We start from the raw sequence: 21,492 nt of genomic DNA, 5'->3' as shown, positions 1-21,492 counted from the left end.
CACGGATTCCTGGGGTTAGTCAGCTTACTGTCAATCAAATGCTGGCGTAGCTCTGGAAAACAATTAGCTGACAAATGCTCCCATGCCATCAAATCATAGAGCCACTGAAAATCATTTACCTGGCTGCCCTTCACCCCACCATTCAGTGCGCTGCAAAAATAGGAAACATACTCCACCCAAGTGTTTGATTCAAGCTTCTTACAGGCCCTAAACCTCTGCCTGTACAGTTCTGGAGCTAAGCCATATCTCCTGATTAAGGCTTCCTTCATAGGAGCATAACACATTTTCTCCTTGTCTGGTAATGCTATCCAGGTATCCCTCCCTTCGGTCAGGAGGCAGCTCAAAAACCCTGTTCCCCAGTCTCTCTCAGGATTTTGACCAATTGCATGTGGTCGCATGATGGTCTGTACTATACTACTAGTGTACACCAATCACTGTATGTAGGGCACAAATGCAAGTCCAGATTCATTCCGCTGTCACCAATGTTAGAAATGTGGGTCTCTAGATGGCAAAGGTTTGAACCTCTGTCCAAGTAGGAACCCTTCCTCCTAGTCAGGGTAAGGGGGATACACTTCTAAAATAACCCCTGCTCACCCCCTTGGTAGCTTGGCACGAGCAGACAGGCTTATCTCAGAGCCAGTGTGTAAAGCATTTGTGTACACATACAGTATTACAGTGAAAACACTACAAATGGGCACCACACCAGTTTAGAAAAATACGTAATCTTTATCTAAACCAAACAAGACCAAAATGACAAAAATCCACAATGCAGTAATCAAAATATGACTTTTAAAAAGGTAGAAATAGTTTTGTTCATAACAAACTATATTTGCGACACTTTCAACACAAAGTACCTTGAATGCATCACGATCACAACAAAAACTACCGCAGGGAAGGTGATGCGTTAGTTCCTTATGCCCAGGGAAGGTGAATCATTGGTACCATACTTCAGGGTAGGGGTGGGCGGAATTTGTGTAGTTGCGCTACGCAAAACTCCGCGAAACGGTAAAAAATCTCCGCGAACAGGCAGAAATTCCGCAAACACGCAAAATTGCTTTTTCGCGATGCTTTTTTGCTGTTCGCGAGCTCGGGGGGAAATATCTTGCGAACACACATTTTAAGAACGCGAACAAGCAAAAAATTAAGCGAAAACCATGGAACGCAGAATTTTTGGAAATTCCGCGTTCTCAGTGAAATTACCCAAATTCCGCAAATTTCGAGATCGGAACGGAATTTAACGCCCAGGCCTACTTCAGGGGAGGTGAAGCGTTGGTTCCTTACAGGAGGGGGGGTGATGCGTCATTTTCTTACTGTGCACGGAGGTAATGCGTAGGTCTCTTATTGCGGCCCCAGTTTTCTTGTAGACTTGGCGCCCAGTGCAATGAGTGAGGATCGGGGATGCGTCGGCTCGCGATGGGGCAGCGGCAATGGCGCTGCATTGGTTTCTTCAGTCGCGGTCCCACAATGCGTTGGTTCTTGCAGCCGCATAGCAGGGCTCGCATCGAAATCGGTGCGGTGATCTCGGACTTCAGAGATCGGTGCACAGGATTCAGCGTGCGCCGATTTCAATGCATCGGTTTCTTCGGCGATGCGTTAGAAACAGGTGCAGATGCATCGCGCTTCTTGTAGTTACGTCACTTTTCCAGCTCCCACCAGCAGGAACAACCTCCAAAGGCACAAGACAGTCACAGGCACGTCTTGGCAGATCAGACCTCCCAGCAAGGAAGTTCAGGGGAGCTGGTGGTGAAGTCTTTGAATCTCTGAGACTTCAAAACAGGTTGCAAGCTCTACTTCAAGGCCTTAAAAATCTTCCTCAAGCAGGAGACCCAGCACATAGCAAAGTCGTTATCCTCTGCTTGGAAGAAACAGCTACTGCAGGCCAACCCCAAACAGCACACAGCAAAGGAGCAGTACTTCTCCTTCAGTTTCTCCAGCTCTTCTCCTTGGCAAAAGTTCCTCTTGAATTCCAGAAGTAATCTAAAGTTCGGGTGTCTGGGCCCCAATATTTAAACAGCATTTCTCTTTGTTCTCTGGTGTCAGAGAGGCTCTGTACTCAGTCCAAACCAGTTCTTTCCTCTCTAGTGCAGCTTCCCGGCAGGAGGTGGAGACAGCATTGTGTAGGCAGATCAGGCCCATTCAGGTGAAAGGAAATCTCCTCCCCCTACTCTAAATGCAGCCCATGTTACGAAGCTGTCCCCCAGGACAGGAACTCCTCAGGATTCGAGTGATGCTATAGGGGGTCCACCTCTCGACGTCCCCAACTTCCTGCACTAAAGGCACGGAAGACTGGAGCAATCAAGCGAGGGAAGGGAAGGATGGGAACAGCGGGGAGTAGAACCTGTAAAGAAAAGTTAATACACAAAATACAACAATATACCATACACTTCAGGAAGGCTACACTCATGAATTCTCACTAAGATCACCAGGGCACTGATGCTGGCGCTTCCAATCCTTTCATACACGAGCCCATTCTCAACTCCGGAATGTTTTATTTACACACACTCGCCTTCTGTGTTTATTCTAGAAAGGTTCTCTATATGACCGTTTTCATCACAGAGCGCTCAGGTATCCCCTAAATCATCAATATCTTTTCTCACATATACCTGTCTGAGACCTATATCTCTCAGGCTGTTGGAGGAGCCCAGCCGGGATGCCTACTTCACAGACCCAAAGAACATAGATCCACAAGGAGATATTCCTTGTAGTATATCGTGAGCAATGTCTGAAGAGCAACAGTTTGTTTGTGGATACCTATGAGTAATGAAGGTCTTTACGGTTTCCTCACCGTAATTAACAGATCCACAATAGGACCCCCCAGGCAGGCACCGCTTGGGCAACAATGTTTTAACAGAAGCACTAAGATATTGTCATGTGTGAATCACCTCGATTAGCCCCAAAGAGATAATTGACATGCCCTCCATGTTCCCCTCTCTCCGAACAAAAAAAGAAACAAAAGCAAGGAACTACGGTACGTAGCTACAGTATACGCCCTATCGGGAATGAACGCGGTCCTGCGCTCGCAAGGGAAATCATGAACAAATGTTAGTCACAATAGCAACGTCTGTGGATACTTGCGGGGTTACGTTGGAGACCGGGTTTTGCCTCCACGGCGGCTCGTATTCGTATTCCCTGAGACGGAAGCTCCGCCGCTCCACCGAATCCGGGAACCCCAAGGAGCAACTCTGCCACCTCGTCAGCGCATGCTCGCGCTCTCTGGTACGGAAGCCCCGCGGTTCCACACCGTCGCCCGAAACCCAAACACGGCGTCCTCCTCTCCAACGTCAAAGCCGTATAACTTGTGGTTCTCCTCAAATCCTCCAGGAACAGAATCTGGAACGCAGATTCGACAAATTCAGAATTACGCACAACGTCTGTTGTGCGTCAGCGTGTATTTATACACGCGGCTCCTCCCCTCTCTCGCCGTTGTTTCTGGGAGATGTAGGCGAGGCAGGCGCTTGACGCCCGATTCATGACAGTATGTCCCCGTCCAGGCGCCTCCTAGAACCAGGCTTGTCAGGAAACTTGCGATAAAAAGCCTTTATCCTAGCCGGCGCGTGCACCTGGGCGCTGGGAACCCACGAGTCCTCCTCGGCCGTGTACCCCTTCCAGGAGATCAAGAACCATAGATTTCCTCCCCTATACTTGGAATCCACCACGCTCCGCATCTCGTATTCCCGGTCGCCCTCCGTGATCACAGCTGGAGGGGGTTTCCTCAAAACCCCTATTGCCGGCTTCAAGAGGCTGCAATGGAACACCGGGTGGATTCTCAGGGAGCTCGGAAGCCGCAATTTGTATGCCACGGGATTGATCTGTTTGATCACTCGGTAGGGCCCGATGTACCGCGGGTGGAACACGCTTCGTAGCTTAAAGCGGAAGTTCTTAGTGGACAACCACACCCGGTCCCCTTTCTTATACTGGGGGCCTTCCGCCCTCCGTTTATCAGCCCAGCCTTTATACTTGATCTTGGCCTTTTTCAACAGTTTCCGCACGCGCGAATGTCCGAGACGCAGTTCTCTCATGTGGGCCTGAACGGAAGGCTGATTGTTGACTCTTCCTGGCAGGCTCAACGGCAAAATCCTAGCGTCGTACCCAAAGTTAGCTACAAAGGGAGAGACCCCGATAGAGCTATGGGAAGCATTGTTGTACGCCAACTCCGCCATCCACAACAAAGAGACCCATGACTCCTGTGCTTGTTCAGCGTAGCATCTCAGGTACTTCTTTAAAGTCTGGTTTAACCTTTCGGTTTGTCCATCTGTCTGTGGATGGAAACTGGAAGACACTGCTGACTCAATGTGCAGAGATCTACACCACCCTTTCCAGAAACGTGCAATGAATTGCGGGCCCCTATCTGATACGATAACCTGCGGAATACCGTGTAATCTTACCACGTTTTGTAACAACAAGAGGGCGGTTTGACCAGCCGTAGGCAGTGTTTTGCAAGGGATGAAGTGGCCCATCTTGGTCAGGCTATCTATGACAACCAGGATGGCTGAATACCCTTGATCCACAGGGAGTCCTGTGATGAAGTCGAGGCTGATGTTTTGCCACGGTGCCTGTGGTGTTGGCAAGGGTACCAATTTGCCCTTTCGGGCGGACGTGTCAGTCTTTCCACGGGCGCAGTCCTCACATTTCGCAACCCACTTCTGTACATCCGGAACCAGGGTTTTCCAATAAAAATACCTTTGCAGTAACAGAGTGGTTTTTTGTATACCCGGATGGCCTGCTAAAGGAGCTGCGTGACACCAGTCGAATGCCCTTCTCCTGAGGGCTGGGGTAGGAACAAACAGCCTATGATTTTGAACTGGTAATCCTCTCTGGATCTTGCGCTCCGGGTCTTTTGCCGCCCAACCGCTCCATGCTTCCGGACTCTTGTGGTCGCGGATGCGGTCCAAATATTCTTCCGCGCGTATGGCACAGAGCACCTTGGACGGAGGTATAATAGCTTCTTCGGTTATCTCTACCTTTCCGTCGGTGGTCAGCACTCTAGACAAAGAGTCCGCTTTCCGGTTGTCTGCCCCGGGACAGAAGGTGATGAGGAAATTATACTCTTCAAAGAAAAGCATCCACCTCATCTGTCTGGGTGACAGGCGTCTAGCTGTTCGCAGAAACTGCAAATTCCGATGATCGGAATACACCGTGATAGGAAATCTTGCCCCCCATAGATACGGACGCCATTCCTGGAAAGCCTTTTTTATGGAAAGGAGCTCCTTTTCCGCGATATTATAATTTCTCTCCGCCGGTAGTAACTTCCTGGAGAGGTATGCCACGGGATGGAGCTGTCCTGTGTCTTTGTCCCTTTGTGAAAGGATGGCCCCTATCGCTTCGTTAGAAGCATCTGCTTCGACAATGAAAGGAGCATCTAGTTTCGGGTGTCTCAACACCGGTGCGGATGTAAAAGCTTTCTTCAGAAACTCGAACGCCTGATTAGCTTCCGCAGTCCAATTGAATGTCATGCCTTTCCTGAGCAGACGGGTGATCGGTATGGCCCTTTGTGAGAAGCCTTGTATGAATCTCCGATAGTAATTGGAAAACCCTAGGAAGCACTGTACTTCCTTCACATTACGGGGAACCGGCCAATCCTGTACCGCCTGTATCTGTTTCTCAGACATACTCATTCCTTCCGGACGGAGTATTACTCCCAAAAATTCCACTTCATTCACACTGAACTCGCACTTGCTTAACTTGCAGAAAAAACAATGCTTTCGCAACGCCCTTAATACCTGCAATACGTGTTCTTGGTGACTGCTTTCTGACTCAGAATAAATCAGAATGTCGTCTATATAGACGACTACTGTTCTGTCCACATATTCCTTTAGGACGTCGTTCAGGAAGTACTGGAATGCCGCCGGGGCGTTGCACAACCCGAACGGCATTACCAGATACTCAAAGAGGCCGTAGCGCGTTTTAAATGCCGTCTTCCACTCATCCCCTTTGCGTATGCGTACCAGATGGTACGCCCCTCTTAGGTCCAACCTAGTATAAATCGTCGCCTCTCGTACTTGGTCCAGTAGGACGGGGATAAGTGGCAACGGATACCTGTTACGAACTGTATTCTTGTTTAGCATCCTATAGTCACAGCAGGCTCTCAGATCCCCGTTGGCCTTCGCAATAAAAAACAAAGGAGAGGCCGCCGGCGAACGGGATGGGCGAATGAATCCTATGTCTAAAAAATGATCTAAGTACTCTCTTAGGTGCTGAGTCTCTGGTTCGGAGAGCGCGTAGACCCTACACGTAGGTATCGTAGCACCTTCCACCAGATCGATCTGACAGTCATACGTTCGGTGCGGGGGAAGCAACTCGGCCTTGGTTTTGCTAAATACATCCGCAAATAGCAAATACTCCTTTGGTAGACGCACGTCTTTTTCTGCAGCAGTGGCGGCTACAAAAGTGTTGGCCAACACAGTCGCTCCCGAACTCCCTTCTAACATCAAATGCTCCTGGCAGTCCTCCTCAAGAAACTGGACTGTTCTTCCTCTCCAATCTATGGTGGGATTGTGAAGGCTGAACCATGGCATCCCTAATATTGCCTCATACTGCGGAGCCTCGATAATATTTAGTGCCAAAGATTCCATGTGTCGCATCTCCCCGGCTCTACACGTTAACCGTAACGTCTCGGTTTGTTCTAGAAGGAGACCCGAGGTGAGGGGTTTCCCATCCACCGCTAACACTTCTTCAGGTATCTCCCTGGCTACTTTCCCTATTGATAACCGTTCAACCACGCCTCGATGGATAAAGTTACCAGTGGCCCCTGAATCCAACATCGCGGTGATTTGATAAGTGTGGCAACCTATCTCTAACAACATACTCAACTCTATATGTTTCTCCGTTTCGCTCAATTTCTGGGTGGCCAGCGACGGAATCTTCCATCTAGGATTCTCAGCCTCATCTGAAGCTTCCACACCCCTTAAGGGACCGTCCGCCCCCGCCACTGAGGCTATGGCCTTTCGATTTCTGTAATTCCCCCCAGGTCTTTTTGGCCGAGCCGGACATTCACGAACATAGTGCCCCTTCTTTCCGCAATACATACACAAACCTTGTGTTCTTCTGCTTTCTCTTTCCGTCTTTGTCAGTGAAGCTCGCACTGCCCCTACCTCCATTGGTTCGGGGCTGACCTCAGTACCAGAGGCCTCCCTTCTGCCTCTCTCTCCCCGAAACCTTTCGCCTCCCCGGTCCGTGATCCTCCCGTCCAGCCGTAACGCTAGACTAATCAGTGCTTCGCATGTGCGAGGCTGAGGATCTATTCTGGCTATGACATCTTTCAAGTCATTGCTTAACCCCTGATAGAAAAGAGACATCCTCTTCTCTTCCGGCCATGCAGCTTCCGCTACCAAGCGGTTGAAAGTGGTCAAATAAGTGACCAAATCGGTTTTGCCTTGTTTTAACTCCAGGAGCTCTCTATCCGCACTGAAAGTGGTTGTTCTTCTATCAAAAACCCCTTCTAATGCCGTCCTGAAGTCATCCCAATCAGATAGAACCGGGTCGTTATGGCGTACTAAGGGCACCGCCCAATTGGCTGCATCACCAGCCAAGTAGGAGATCGCAAATGCCACCCTAGAATGGTTAGTTGGAAACGATGAAGGCCTACAGGAAAAGTGCATTAATATCTGCGTCAAAAACACCTGTATTTTATGGGGGTCACCAGTATACCTCTCGGGGTTGGCTAACGGAATGGGGGGGGGTACCGTGACCTGAATGGGATGCATACCCGTTCCCACCTCGAAAGGGTTCTTTGACATTCTATCCACCTTGTCTCTCAACTCAGCTGTTTCGGCCCTAGAGGCCGCTAACTCCCTCTGAACCGCGGTAAGGGCTATCAAAACCTCTTCCATACTGCGTCCCTATACAACCCCCCGAACCGGGAGGAGTCTCAATACTTGGGTGCGTAATTCTGTTACGAAGCTGTCCCCCAGGACAGGAACTCCTCAGGATTCGAGTGATGCTATAGGGGGTCCACCTCTCGACGTCCCCAACTTCCTGCACTAAAGGCACGGAAGACTGGAGCAATCAAGCGAGGGAAGGGAAGGATGGGAACAGCGGGGAGTAGAACCTGTAAAGAAAAGTTAATACACAAAATACAACAATATACCATACACTTCAGGAAGGCTACACTCATGAATTCTCATTAAGATCACCAGGGCACTGATGCTGGCGCTTCCAATCCTTTCATACACGAGCCCATTCTCAACTCCGGAATGTTTTATTTACACACACTCGCCTTCTGTGTTTATTCTAGAAAGGTTCTCTATATGACCGTTTTCATCACAGAGCGCTCAGGTATCCCCTAAATCATCAATATCTTTTCTCACATATACCTGTCTGAGACCTATATCTCTCAGGCTGTTGGAGGAGCCCAGCCGGGATGCCTACTTCACAGACCCAAAGAACATAGATCCACAAGGAGATATTCCTTGTAGTATATCGTGAGCAATGTCTGAAGAGCAACAGTTTGTTTGTGGATACCTATGAGTAATGAAGGTCTTTACGGTTTCCTCACCGTAATTAACAGATCCACAATAGGACCCCCCAGGCGGGCACCGCTTGGGCAACAATGTTTTAACAGAAGCACTAAGATATTGTCACGTGTGAATCACCTCGATTAGCCCCAAAGAGATAATTGACATGCCCTCCATGTTCCCCTCTCTCCGAACAAGAAAAGAAACAAAAGCAAGGTACTACGGTACGTAGCTACAGTATACGCCCTATCGGGAATGAACGCGGTCCTGCGCTCTCAAGGGCAATCATGAACAAATGTTAGTCACAATAGCAACGTCTGTGGATACTTGCGGGGTTACGTTGGAGACCGGGTTTTGCCTCCACGGCGGCTCGTATTCTTATTCCCTGAGACGGAAGCTCCGCCGCTCCACACCGAATCCGGGAACCCCAAGGAGCAACTCTGCCACCTCGTCAGCGCATGCTCGCGCTCTCTGGTACGGAAGCCCCGCGGTTCCACACCGTCGCCCGAAACCCAAACACGGCGTCCTCCTCTCCAACGTCAAAGCCGTATAACTCGTGGTTCTCCTCAAATCCTCCAGGAACAGAATCTGGAACGCAGATTCGACAAATTCAGAATTACGCACAACGTCTGTTGTGCGTCAGCGTGTATTTATACACGCGGCTCCTCCCCTCTCTCGCCGTTGTTTCTGGGAGATGTAGGCGAGGCAGGCGCTTGACGCCCGATTCATGACAGCCCAGGTCTATTCAGCCCAACCCTGACTCATCCAGGAAAGACAGGACACACCTCAACTCCCCCAGTGGCTGTCTACAGTGAATGCACATCCCCAGCCTTTGTCACACCAAAGCCAGACAGTCAATACACAAACCTAGCAGAGGCACACTGGATGGCTAAGCAAGAAAACACCTACTTTGCAAAAGTGGTATTTTCAAATCCAGAATGTAAAAAACATCCTTACTAAAAGTAGCATCTTTAGATTCTGAGTTCAGGCATACCAAACTTTACCTTATCTTGTCCCAATGGGAAGTTATATTTATGAGATGTCATAAATAAACTCCAATTCTATCCTATGGGACAGATAGCATTTCAATAGTGAAAAACAAAATTCACTGTAGTTCACTATCAGGACATGTTACAAACTCTAGTACATGTCCTACCTTTCACATACACTGCACCCTGCCCACAGGAGTACCTTGGGCCGACCTTAGGGGTGACTCACATGCAAGAAAAGGGAACGTTAGGGCCTGGCAAGTGGGTGTACTTGCCAGGTCGACATGGCAGTACTAGACTGTACACAGGCACTGCAGTGGCAGGCCTTAGGTCCTTTTGCAAGGCTGCTTGTGTGGGTGGCACAATCAGTGCTGCAAGCCCACTAGCAGCATTTGATTTACAGGTCCTGGACACACAGGGCCCGATTCACAGAACTAACTTAAGACAAAATCCTAAACCTACTACCATTTTGGTATTCACAGAAGGCACTTACTCATTTTGGTATTCACAGAAGGCACTTACTCATTTCGGTATTCACAGAAGTTAGGAGTCCTAACTTTAGGACTCCTAAATGCATTCTGTGAATACCGAAAGTCTTAAAATTAGGATTTTTCTCAGTTTAGTAGTAGTATAGTTAGGACTCCTAACTTTAGGACTCCTAAATGCCTTCTGTGAATACCGAAAGTCTTAAAATTAGGATTTTTCTCAATTTAGTAGTCCTAAACTTAGGACTCCTAACTTTAGGACTCCTAAATGCCTTCTGTGAATACCGAAAGTCTTAAAATTAGGATTTTTCTCAGTTTAGTAGTAGTATAGTTAGGACTCCTAACTTTAGGACTCCTAAATGCCTTCTGTGAATACCGAAAGTCTTAAAATTAGGATTTTTCTCAATTTAGTAGTCCTAAGTTTAGGACTCCTAACTTTAGGACTCCTAAATGCCTTCTGTGAATACCGAAAGCCTTAAAATTAGGATTTTTCTCAGTTTAGTAGTAGTATAGTTAGCACTCCTAACTTTAGGACTCCTAAATGCCTTCTGTGAATACCGAAAGTCTTAAAATTAGGATTTTTCTCAATTTAGTAGTCCTAAGTTTAGGACTCCTAACTTTAGGACTCCTAAATGCCTTCTGTGAATACCGAAAGCCTTAAAATTAGGTTTTTTCTCAGTTTAGTAGTTGTAAAGTTAGGAGTCCTAACCTTAGGATCCCTAAACTGAGAAAAATCCTAATTTTAAGACTTTCGGTATTCACAGAAGGCATTTAGGAGTCCTAAAGTTAGGACTCCTAACTTCTGTGAATACCGAAGTGAGTAAGTGTCTTCTGTGAATACCAAAATGAGTAAGTGCCTTCTGTGAATACCAAAATGGTAGTAAGTTTAGGATTTTGTCTTAAGTTAGTTCTGTGAATCGGGCCCACACAGTGCACTGTACTAGGGACTTAGCAGTAAACCAAATAAGACAATTATGGAAACACTAATCCATGACAACAATTTACACAGGGAGCATATGCACTTTGCAAGGCTGCTTGTGTGGGTTGCACAATCAGTGCTGCAAGCCCACTAGCAGCATTTAGTTTACAGGCCCTGGGCACACACCGTGCACTGTACTAGGGACCTAACAGTAAACCAAATAAGCCAATTATGGAAACCCTTATCCATAACGAAAATGTGCACAGACAGCATATGCACTTTAGCACTCATCAGCAGTGGTAAGGTGCCCAGAGTCATAAATCCAAAAAAAACTAGGTAAAAAACAAAAGCCCAAAAAGCAAAAAAAAGTCAGGGGATACACCCACTGAAGAAGCCAGGTCTAGCACACTACAAATGGACACCACACCAGTTTAGGAAAATAAGTAATCTTTATCTAAACCAAACAAGACCAAAACGACAAAAACCCACAATACAGTAATCAAAAATATGACTTTTAAAAGGTAGAAACAGTTCTGCCCATAGCAGATTACGGTTGTGACACTTTCCGCACAGAGTACCATGGATGTGTCATGGTCACAAACAAAAATTGCCGCAGGGAATTGGATGCGTCAGTTTCTTACTCCAGGGCTGGTGATGGGTTTGTGCCTTACTGCCACCCAGGGGCAGTGATGCATCGGTTCCTTACTGGAGGGGAGGTGATGCGTTGGTTTCTTACTGCGGCCCCGGTGGCCTTGTAGACTTGGCACCCCGGTGCGATGCGTGGGGATCGGGGATGCGTGGGTTCTCGATGCGGCAGCGGCAACAGCGTTACATTGGTCTCTCAAGCAGCGGTCCCACGGTGTGTTGGATTTTGCAGCTGCACAGCAGGGCCTGCATTGGAATCGGTGCAGTGATCTCAGACTTCGTAGATCAGTGGACTTGATGTGGCATGCAACGATTTCTCCAGCCACGGGCAGGCGCTGCTTCAGTTTCTCTACCGATGCGTCGGAGACAGGCGCGGATGAGTTGCGCTTCTGGAAGTTGTATTTCTTTTCGACCTCCCAACTGCAGATACAACCTCCAGAGGCCCAATTCAGCAACAGGCATCTCCTGGCAGGTCAGAACTCCCAGCAAGGAAGTTCAAGGGAGCTGGTGGTGAAATCTGTGTATCTCTGAGACTTTAAAACAGGAGGCAAGTATTACTCCAAGCCATTGGAGATCTTCCACAAGCAGGAGACACAGCACACAACAAAGGCTTTATCCTATCCTTGGCAGAAACAGCCACTGCAGGGCAACCCTTGATAGCACACAGCAACGGGGCAGTACTTTCCTTCAGTTTTCCCAGCACTTCTCCTTGGCAGAGGTTCCTCTTGAATTCCAGAAGTAATCTAAAAGTCTGGGGTCTGGGCCCCACTTTTTGTAGCCCAATTATCTTTGTTCTCTGGTGTCCGAAAGGCTCTGTGCTCAGCCCAAACCAGTTCTGTCCTCTCTGGTGTAGCTGCCTGGCAGGAGGTGGAGACAGCATTGTGGAAGGTAGACCAGGCACATTCAGTTGAAAGGAAATCTCCCCCCTACTCTAAATACAGCCCGTCTATTCAGTCCAGCCCTGACTCACCCTGGAAAGGGAGGACACACCTCACTCCCCCCCCCAAGTAGCTGTCTAAACAGAATGGACATCCCCAGCCTCTGTCACTCCAAAGTCAGACACTCAAAACACAAACATAGCAGAGGCACACAGGATGGCTAGGCAAGAAAATACCCACTTTCTAAAAAGTGTATTTTCAAACCCAGTATATGAAAATCATCATTACTAAAAGAAGCATCTTTATATTCTGAGTTCAGGCATACCAAGCTCCACTTTCCTATCTTGTTCCCTTGGGTAATTATACTTATAAGATGGTATAAGTAAACTCCCTATTCTATCCTATGGGACAGATAGCCTTTCAATAGTGAAAAACTACATTGGCAATATTTCACTATCAGGACATGCCACACACATCAGGGCATGTACTACCTTTCACATACACTACACCCTGCCCACAGGGGTACCCTGACCTACCTTAGGAGTGACTCACATGTAAGAAAAGGGAAGGTTAGGGCCTGGCAAGTGGGTGCACTTGCCAGGTTGACATGGCAGTACTAACCTGCACACAGACACTGCAGTGGCAATTCCTGAGACCCTTTTGTAAGACTGCTTGTGTGGGTGGCACAATCAGTGCAGCAAGCACACTAGCTTCACTTGGTTTTCAGGCCCTGGGCACACACAGTGCACTATACTAGGGACTTAACTTTAAACCAAATAAGCCAATTATGGAAACACAAATCCATGACAACAATTTACAGAGGGAGCACCTGCACTTTGGCACTGAACAGCAGTGGCAAATTGCCCAAAGCATCTAGGCCAGCAAAAACGAAGTACAACCCACAGTAAAAACACAAGAGACAAAGGCAAAAATAAAGGGGAAACCCATGCCAAGGATGCCTGGCCTAACACCAATGAGGGCAATTAGTTGTTTGAGCCAATCTTGAGTAGGCCTGGGTGGTAAATTCTGTTCTGCTCACGGAATTTGCGGAATTTGGGTAGTTTCATGTTCCGCAGAGAACACGGAATTGCCAAAAATTCTGCGATCCGTGGCTTTGCGGAATTTTTTGCTTATTTGCGCTTTCAAAATGCGTGTTTGCAAGATATTTCCCCCCGTAAACAGCGTTCGCGAACAGGAAAAAAGCATCGCGAACGGGCGGAACAAGCAAATCCGCATGTTTGCGGAACACTGCGTGCTCGCAGAGATTTTTTACCGTTTCGCGGAGATTTGCGTAGAGCGACTACGCAAATTCCGCCCACCCCTAATCTTGAGTGTGAGTAGAATGATTGTGGGTACAATCAGAAGGAATTCCACCTTGTGTGTATTTAGCATAAGGTGATTCTGAGTTAACCAATGTTAATTTTTCTCAAGTGCAGAGATAAGAGTTTTGATATCATCCGGTGAAGAAATTCTTGTGCACAATTGAGTGTCATCGGCATACATGTGATAGGGGCGTCGCAGCTTTGGGTTTACGACCTGCCTGGGGGCTCCTCCCCCCCCTCTCCCGTCCGCTGCTTCCTGCACACAGTGCACAGCCCCGCTGTGCCCCACTGGACAGCTGCCAACCCACCCCCGCTACAGCACACGATGATCTCCCCCCTCCCCTCCCCTCGACCCCACTTGAATTTACAACCCTAACCCCTACTCTCCCTATCGCCACACAAGCGTAGGGAACAGTTTGTTTACTGGCCATGTTCCCTGACCAGATTCCTATCTTATCGCCGATAACAGAGGATGGACGCGTCGTCCGGTATCCCCGGAGCGATACCCTATTAAGCACACACCGCTCTCTGGCAGCAGAGATGCGATGACATACGCACCCCACCAAGGATGGGTACGTCCAGAGTACTCAGTGAGATCTTGACAAGGGCACATTGAGTTGAATACTGGACATAACCCCGATCACCGGCGGCCTCAGGGGCGCAGCGCTAGGGGGACAGATGCGCGCCATACACCCCGCGCATGGACCCTAACTACGAAGCTGTAGGCTAGACTCGCCGAACTTAAGCGTTAACTTTCATGCCTCAGTGAGCTATACCGAAACACTACTGCCATGCTCCGGCCAGCATTGCGAACACGACGCTGACACTGTGCTGCCCGGGGACCCCCACGTTTAAGATTAGCCACGACAATTAGGGCAATTCTCAATCAGGGCCTGGGTGATGACCGCAATAGCCGCAATGCAGGCTGGAATACTGCGTCATCTCTGTTACCGACACTAAGAATAAGGAAAAAAAAAAAACATAGGCCTGTAATTTATCAAGGTACTTACCTAATGACTGAAACAATACCACCATGTACAACGCCGCCGGACCCCCGGGTTATCGGCTGAATGGCTGTGTCATAATGTCTGGAAGCATCTGCTTAATGTCTCCTTGATTAACCACCATGGGTGGCGAATGTATACTGTAAGATGACACAGCTGTGCAAAATAAAGGTCTTCCAAAAAAAAAAAAAAAAATCGGCATACATGTGATAGTGTATGTTTGACTGGTTCAGAATTTCAATGAGAGGTTCCTAGAATAAGTTGAAAGGCGTGTGTGAGAGTGCAGCTCCTTGAGGCACTCAAAATGAGACCGGCATACAGTTAGAAAGGGAATGGTTGACATTGATTCTTTGCATTCTATTATGTAGGAACGAGGCAAACCAATTTAAAACTGGGTCCGATAACCCCATCCTTTTTTCAAGAAGATCAATCATGTTGTCATGTTTGACCGTGTCAAACTCAGAGTAAAGAACGAGAAGTATAAGTAGGCAAGATTCATTCCGGTCAAGTAGTCTCAGGGCATCATCAACAATGTGTATCAGAGCAGTTTAAGTACTGTGACTCGATCTAAAGACCGATTGGTATTGGTCAAGGAGTTGAAACTGTTAGATGTGATTATAGAGTTGTGTGTGTAAGCATTTTTCAAGTGGTTAGACCACAGCCATGATATTAGAAATTGGTCGGAAGTTGTTAGGATCAGTTAGGTCTGCATTTGGCTTCTTTGGGATAGGAATGAATTGAAATATCTGGAGGCAAACAGGGATCATGCCCTCCAAGAGAGATTCATGACAATCTTAGACCAGAGTGGGAGAATGGAAGATCTAAGCTCTTTGAAGAGCTTGGCGGGCAGAGGATCATTGAAATGATTTGAAGGTTTTATTGAAGTTATAATTTTGAGTAGTTCAGCATCGTCTTGTAGTAAAAGGTATTCCACGAACCCTTATTTCTTGGAGTATAATCCATAGAGCAAGAAAGAGGGGAACTCACCAAGGGTAGTCATGGAAAGGGAGTGGGCTGGGTCTGGTAATGCGTATTTGTTGAGGTGAGTGCAGTTCCAGTTCAATCTTCCTTGTCTTTTCAATGAAGCATGCAGAGAACTCTTCACTGCTAGGGATTGAGTATTTGAGTGCAGAGTATTGGCTAATTTAGTGGTTAGCTTGTTTTTTGATGATTTTGAAAAGTTTTTCCGGTCTGTTTTTGGCGTGGTCGAGCTGTGGCCTAAAGTGTTCAGCTTGGGTGCTATGGATATGTTTGTTATACACACTTCTTGACGTCCTCAATTGTTTGAGGTTTGTTATGGAAGGAGAGTTTCTCCATGATCTCTCCTCCAGTCTTAGTTTGCGACCTTCCTTGTTAAGGGAGCAATTGAACCAGGCTTTAAAAGGTTTGCTGGGTTTCCTTTTGAGTTGCTTTGGAGCAATTGAGTCAAATATATCTGTCATGGAGTGGGTGTAATGTTCAGTAAGGTCATCCAGATTCGTCAAGTTAGGGGGTGGAGGAAGTAGGTTATTACTAATGTTAGTTAAATCATTTACGTCGAAGTTCCTCAGATCTCAAGACCATTGTTTGGCCTTACAAAGATGTCCTTGTCTAATCAGCACCCTTTCTAAGATGAGAAGACCTAAAATCTTGGGAACCGGGTTTGAGTTTCGGCAACGACGCTCAACATCTTATGATTCTGGGAAAATCACTGAATCTCTGCGTGCCTAACAAAAAAAAAACATTATGTGTCCTTGTGGAACGAAACTGGTGCTCATGTAAAGTGCACTGATACCCAATACCTTTGTGTCAAGTTCACGCTATATAAAAATCTGAAAAAAGAAAAAAAGAGAAATGAGATTAGGTAGTGATCTGACCAGTCACAAGGTGATATGGCATTCAGTTGTATAACGGTGTCTTAAGCTATGATTAATTCGATGGTGGAGCCTCTGTTGTGGGGAGGTCCGTTGCAGGACTGAGTGAAGTTTAGGTCGGAGAGGAATGCCTTGAATTTGCACAGTAAGGGATAATTTGCGTCTTCCCAATGTAAATTGAAATCCCCAAGGAAGATATGGTTTGGGTGTTGCTCAGAGTTGGGGGATATGGTCTCATTATTTGTTCTATGAAGAGAAGATTATCACCTGGGAGGTGGTAGTTTGTGTGGAGTATACAAACTATCTTGTCATTGTTCCAGATTTCGATGCCCAGGTGTTCACAGGAGGACTTCGGAGCAGTTTGCATAAGCTCAGGGTGAGAATTGAGTGAAAGATGCATGCTATGCCGCCCCCAACTATAAGAGGTCTGCCCAATCTGAAGATGTCATATTTGAGGGGAACTAGAATGTTCAAATTTGGTGAGGAGGTGGCATTGAGAGAAATTTCTAGTATCTAGTATTATGTCCATTGGGAGGCTGAAGTCACCTGAAGAGATGATTCATGCATCTGGTGGAAGGAGAAATTGCTTTGAGTTTATTGATCTCCAGAATTGAGGGTTGTCTCCATTAGGTGCATATACATTTATCACGTAAAGTTTGTGAATGTCGTTTTTAAGTCTGTTAATAAGCCAACTGCCTTAATCGTCATGTTCTGCAGTAATGATGCACAAGGCTGGTCATTTTGAGATCATGGTTCTTACACTGCCTTTTTTTGTTGATCCCCCCTGACCAAGACAAATCATTAACCTAACCTATGAGGAGGTACAGCGCTTCTCAGATTGATACAGTATTCAAAGATATTCTCTCTCTTGACCATGTGGTTTAGGTTTACGGTGTTAAAAGAAAGAATCTTAATAGTGGACATAAGGATCAGATGGAAATCAGATTGGTAGAGCTGATGCTGGATGTTGCATATAGGGGTGTGTTTAAAGCCACTTTTGTCTGTTTAATTGTGGATAGGACCTGGAATAGTCACGTTGAAAGGGCAAGAGGGTGAAAAGGGAGATATATACAGTGAGACTATAGCAGACGAGAGGAAGAGGGGAAGAGATCCCGTGCTTTCATATGCTTCATGTTACAAATCCTAAACACAAATCCACACAGATGCTTACCATTGTGCATTTAGTAATGTCAGAGTACATCACATATGTAACATGGAGATTCAAGGACTGTGAAGTAATGTTTCTACGGTATGTTACTAGCCATCATGGTACAAGATGGGTAAACAGTAGACCATGGGCAACGAAGTGTTGAGCATGCCAAGCCTCATTATGTCAGCAGCACAACTACTATGTCTCAGAGACCAACATTAAATTCCTATTGTTTACTGTCCAGGGAGGTCTCACACCTGCTGTGAAATTTAATCCCCTAAGGCAATGGAGTCCTTTGACACGCTGTATACACTAATCACTGACATCTGTATGAAATGTCTTTCATGGCCAATCTTTTGACTCTTGAAAACAGCTGGTATTTACATACCTTATGTATGGCTTACAGAGTAGTCTCAGGATGGAATTTATGGACAGAGTGTTAAATGTCCACCCATCATCACTGACAACAGACAGTGACACCCCCCTAAAGGCCATAACACTGGTTGTTCAAGAGAAAAAAGTGTCAACCGGCTGGTCCCTCCAGAACGAGGAATAATAATTTTATAAAATATCTGAACATACAAAAATCAGATAGGACAGCCAACCTAGTATGGCTTATGAAAAGGAAAATTGATCACTGGATATTGATATTTTTAGGGATTATACATATGGTGATCAACTATTTGAATAGCGAGAAGAAATTCGACTATATAAAACAATAAAGGTACTCGATCTAGTACGGCACATTAGAAGAAGACTTATTAACATTTCCTGATTCGGAAGAAAATAGAAAGATACCCGTTTCATATCGCAAACCAACTCTAATTGCCCTGAAGAAGTCCTATTGGACGAAACGCGTCGGCTACGTTGTATGTACCTTTGATATTTATGAAGAAAAGAAGAATTTAATAAAAAAAGAATTTTTTGAAGTAACACCTGCCGTATGGACAGTCATATTTTACGTTTATTGAATAATTTTATGGAGTGCTGGATCACAGTGAATTATTGTTTTTTTCTAAGGCTACCCCTCACTTTAAGGTCACCCTGGTAAAAGGGACATTGATCAGGTCTGTGCAGCAGACTCCTGTATGGAACTTGCACTTTTGGGGGGCAGATGTGCATTCCACTGCTGCAGTCTATTATATACCACTGGCAGCATTGTCTAGGAGCACAGACATTGTGCAACTTAAGATCCCCTTACCTCCCCCTTGCGTAGTGTGCGACTTAATGACCCCGTCCACAATGCCTGGCTACTACTGCCACCTCCTTTTCCTGGACTTGCTTGCCAGGCAGGATGCCCTAATGTTCCTTCCTCGTTTTAGTTGTTTATTAGCAGTCACATCTACAGGTGGGCTATACAAAACAACCCTTGACATGATAGACCTCTATTTATTTTGAACTAGGATACTCATTTATGGCAATTGAGCACTGCCTACTTGCCACAGCACCTCAGTTGTAGCTATATGTCAATTGAGCAATGTGCTCACTTTTAAGTTTACTTTGGAGTATTGCTTTATCTTTAAAGCGTGCTTTTCTTATCCTTGACCATATTTGATCATTTTCTTGGCTATGACATGGCCTCCCGTGGAGTACCTAACCAAAAAGAAAACAGTAGTGCTTGAAAAGCAATGAGTGCAATCATAGAAGCCATCCAAAAAGAAGAGATGGAAAAAAGGCTCTGCTCCATGGGATGGACAAACACATGATCGACAAGCTGGAACATGAATAGGAAGCAGGCAAATGAGAGCGACAGGAAAGCCAACCAATAGTACGCAAATGTAGGTGCTTCGTAAAACCACAATAATACTTGCAACGGACAGCACCTGCATTGTCTAGCAGGCTCGACCTCAAAAATATCCAGTGGATTACTGCAAGAATATTGATTGCTGTCAATGGTAAAGGTACGGCTGCCAGTGAATGGTTTTCAATACAAGGCGCCTGCCTATGGGCCTTCACTTCACATTTGTTATTTTTTTGCCTGTGGTACTTTACAGTGGAGTTAAACACTTACTAAAAAACATGAAGTCATTTAAACTGCTTAAAAGGAGTAAATAAGGTATTGCAACAGCGGCATTTTTCTCACCACTGGTAATTAGAACTGGTGATGTTTGCTCACTGAGGTACACTCAAACTGTCAGAATTAATAATGCATTCACGTTTAGTCAGATATTTATTTATATAACAGGAACCTCATCACCAAGTTAGTGTGGCACTGCACAAAGAAGAAGAACTTGATACATCACATTTAATTTGAGACTAAATTGAGAAGAACAAGTGCTGAGAATTTAGAACAACGGTAAATCCACGAGAACAGAGAAAGAGAAAAATAAGAATGTTGATCAAAGGAAATCATAATTTATCATCAACATAATCACACCGTGTAGAATTAATTTCGGCGCAGCTGCAATTTACTACCAACAGTACAGCGTTATGCATAAGGTTCTTCTGTGTGTTGAAGAATTACAGTGAACAACCATTTTTCTATCGCGAGCAGTCGTATGCTCACAGTATGATGTGCCTCGAGTCTATTAAGGGCAAACAGTATCTACAAACCTTATTATAATTCAGCTTGATAGAGCAAAGACTTGGCTTGGACGCTTCCTTCCCCATCAGACCTCATTCACGCATGTGTGAGGAAAAGGGAACGGAGGGAGCAGGGGGGAGGGGCGGGAAGCTCAATGATTCACTAGCAGTCAATTCATGCTAGCAGATGTGCTGGGCTTTACAATAAGGGAGCGGCCTCTTTCAAGGGTATTTATTCTCTTAATGAGCTATCGAGGAAGGTCGCGTTGTTTGATTCCGACGTCTTTCCGTTTGCAACCAGCCGCAAATCACGTTCCATTTATCAGGCTGGTAGATGACATGATATCATCTCATCCCCGGGGAGGCACATTCATTAAAAATAAATCTTTAGTAATTACAACAATTAATTGACTCGAAACTGTTTTGGGCCAGAGAAGGTTTACATTATTCATTTGCGAGTAAAAAATACGCCTGGTAGAGTCTGAGCAGCCCGGTATCCGGGAGGGGCAATGACGCGGCGGTGTGAACTGGTGACTCCACAAAAGCACCTGTTTAAGTGAGATAAAAATAATTACGAAACAAACATTGGCAAAGCCAATATATCTGGTGTTGACCATCAACATTTGGTTTTGCCAATGTTTGCTTATTTTGGCGCAGTTTTTGTCAAACTTTATTGTTGGAGAAACTGCCAGGCACTCGTCAATCCTAAAAAATGTGGCTAAAAGCAAAAATATTTTTGGGTCCTTAAAGCACACATTGGCATACTAGTTCTTGACACTAAAGGGAACTACTTTTGTGGGTTTGGAGGTGGTCCATGTGAAAGAACCAAATACTATAACTCACAGTGAAGTTAGCCACTGGCTGAAGTAGGCTGAACCATTTCCCCATGGTGTATGAAAAACATGAATTACACCATAACAAACAAATAGATAAATAGGCCTGGTTGAAAATCCCTGTAAGTAGGTATATTATATGCATCATTTTAGTAAAATCTAAAGGTCTTGCCAAACACCAGACCTAAAGGAGTAAAACATCAATGCAAGACAGACCACATATTTCTGAACTTGAGAAACCTTACTGTTTAGATACCCTTCTCCTGATTCTGTTGCTGGTTAATGATTTTGCACATATCACAGAAAATTCACCTCTATCTGGAATAGCTAATAACATTCCAAATTTCCATGAATATGGGAAAAGGTATTAGGAATCAGAAATCATTTGGGATGAATTTGAAAGTCAGCTTTTGAAAGAACCTAAAAACCTGGTTCTTC

The sequence above is a fragment of the Triturus cristatus genome, chromosome 5_2 (genome assembly GCF_964204655.1).
Source record: "Triturus cristatus chromosome 5_2, aTriCri1.1, whole genome shotgun sequence".
Taxonomy (NCBI): Eukaryota; Metazoa; Chordata; class Amphibia; order Caudata; family Salamandridae; genus Triturus; species Triturus cristatus.
The sequence above is the reverse complement of the archived record's forward strand: the minus strand, read 5'-3'. Positions refer to the sequence as shown.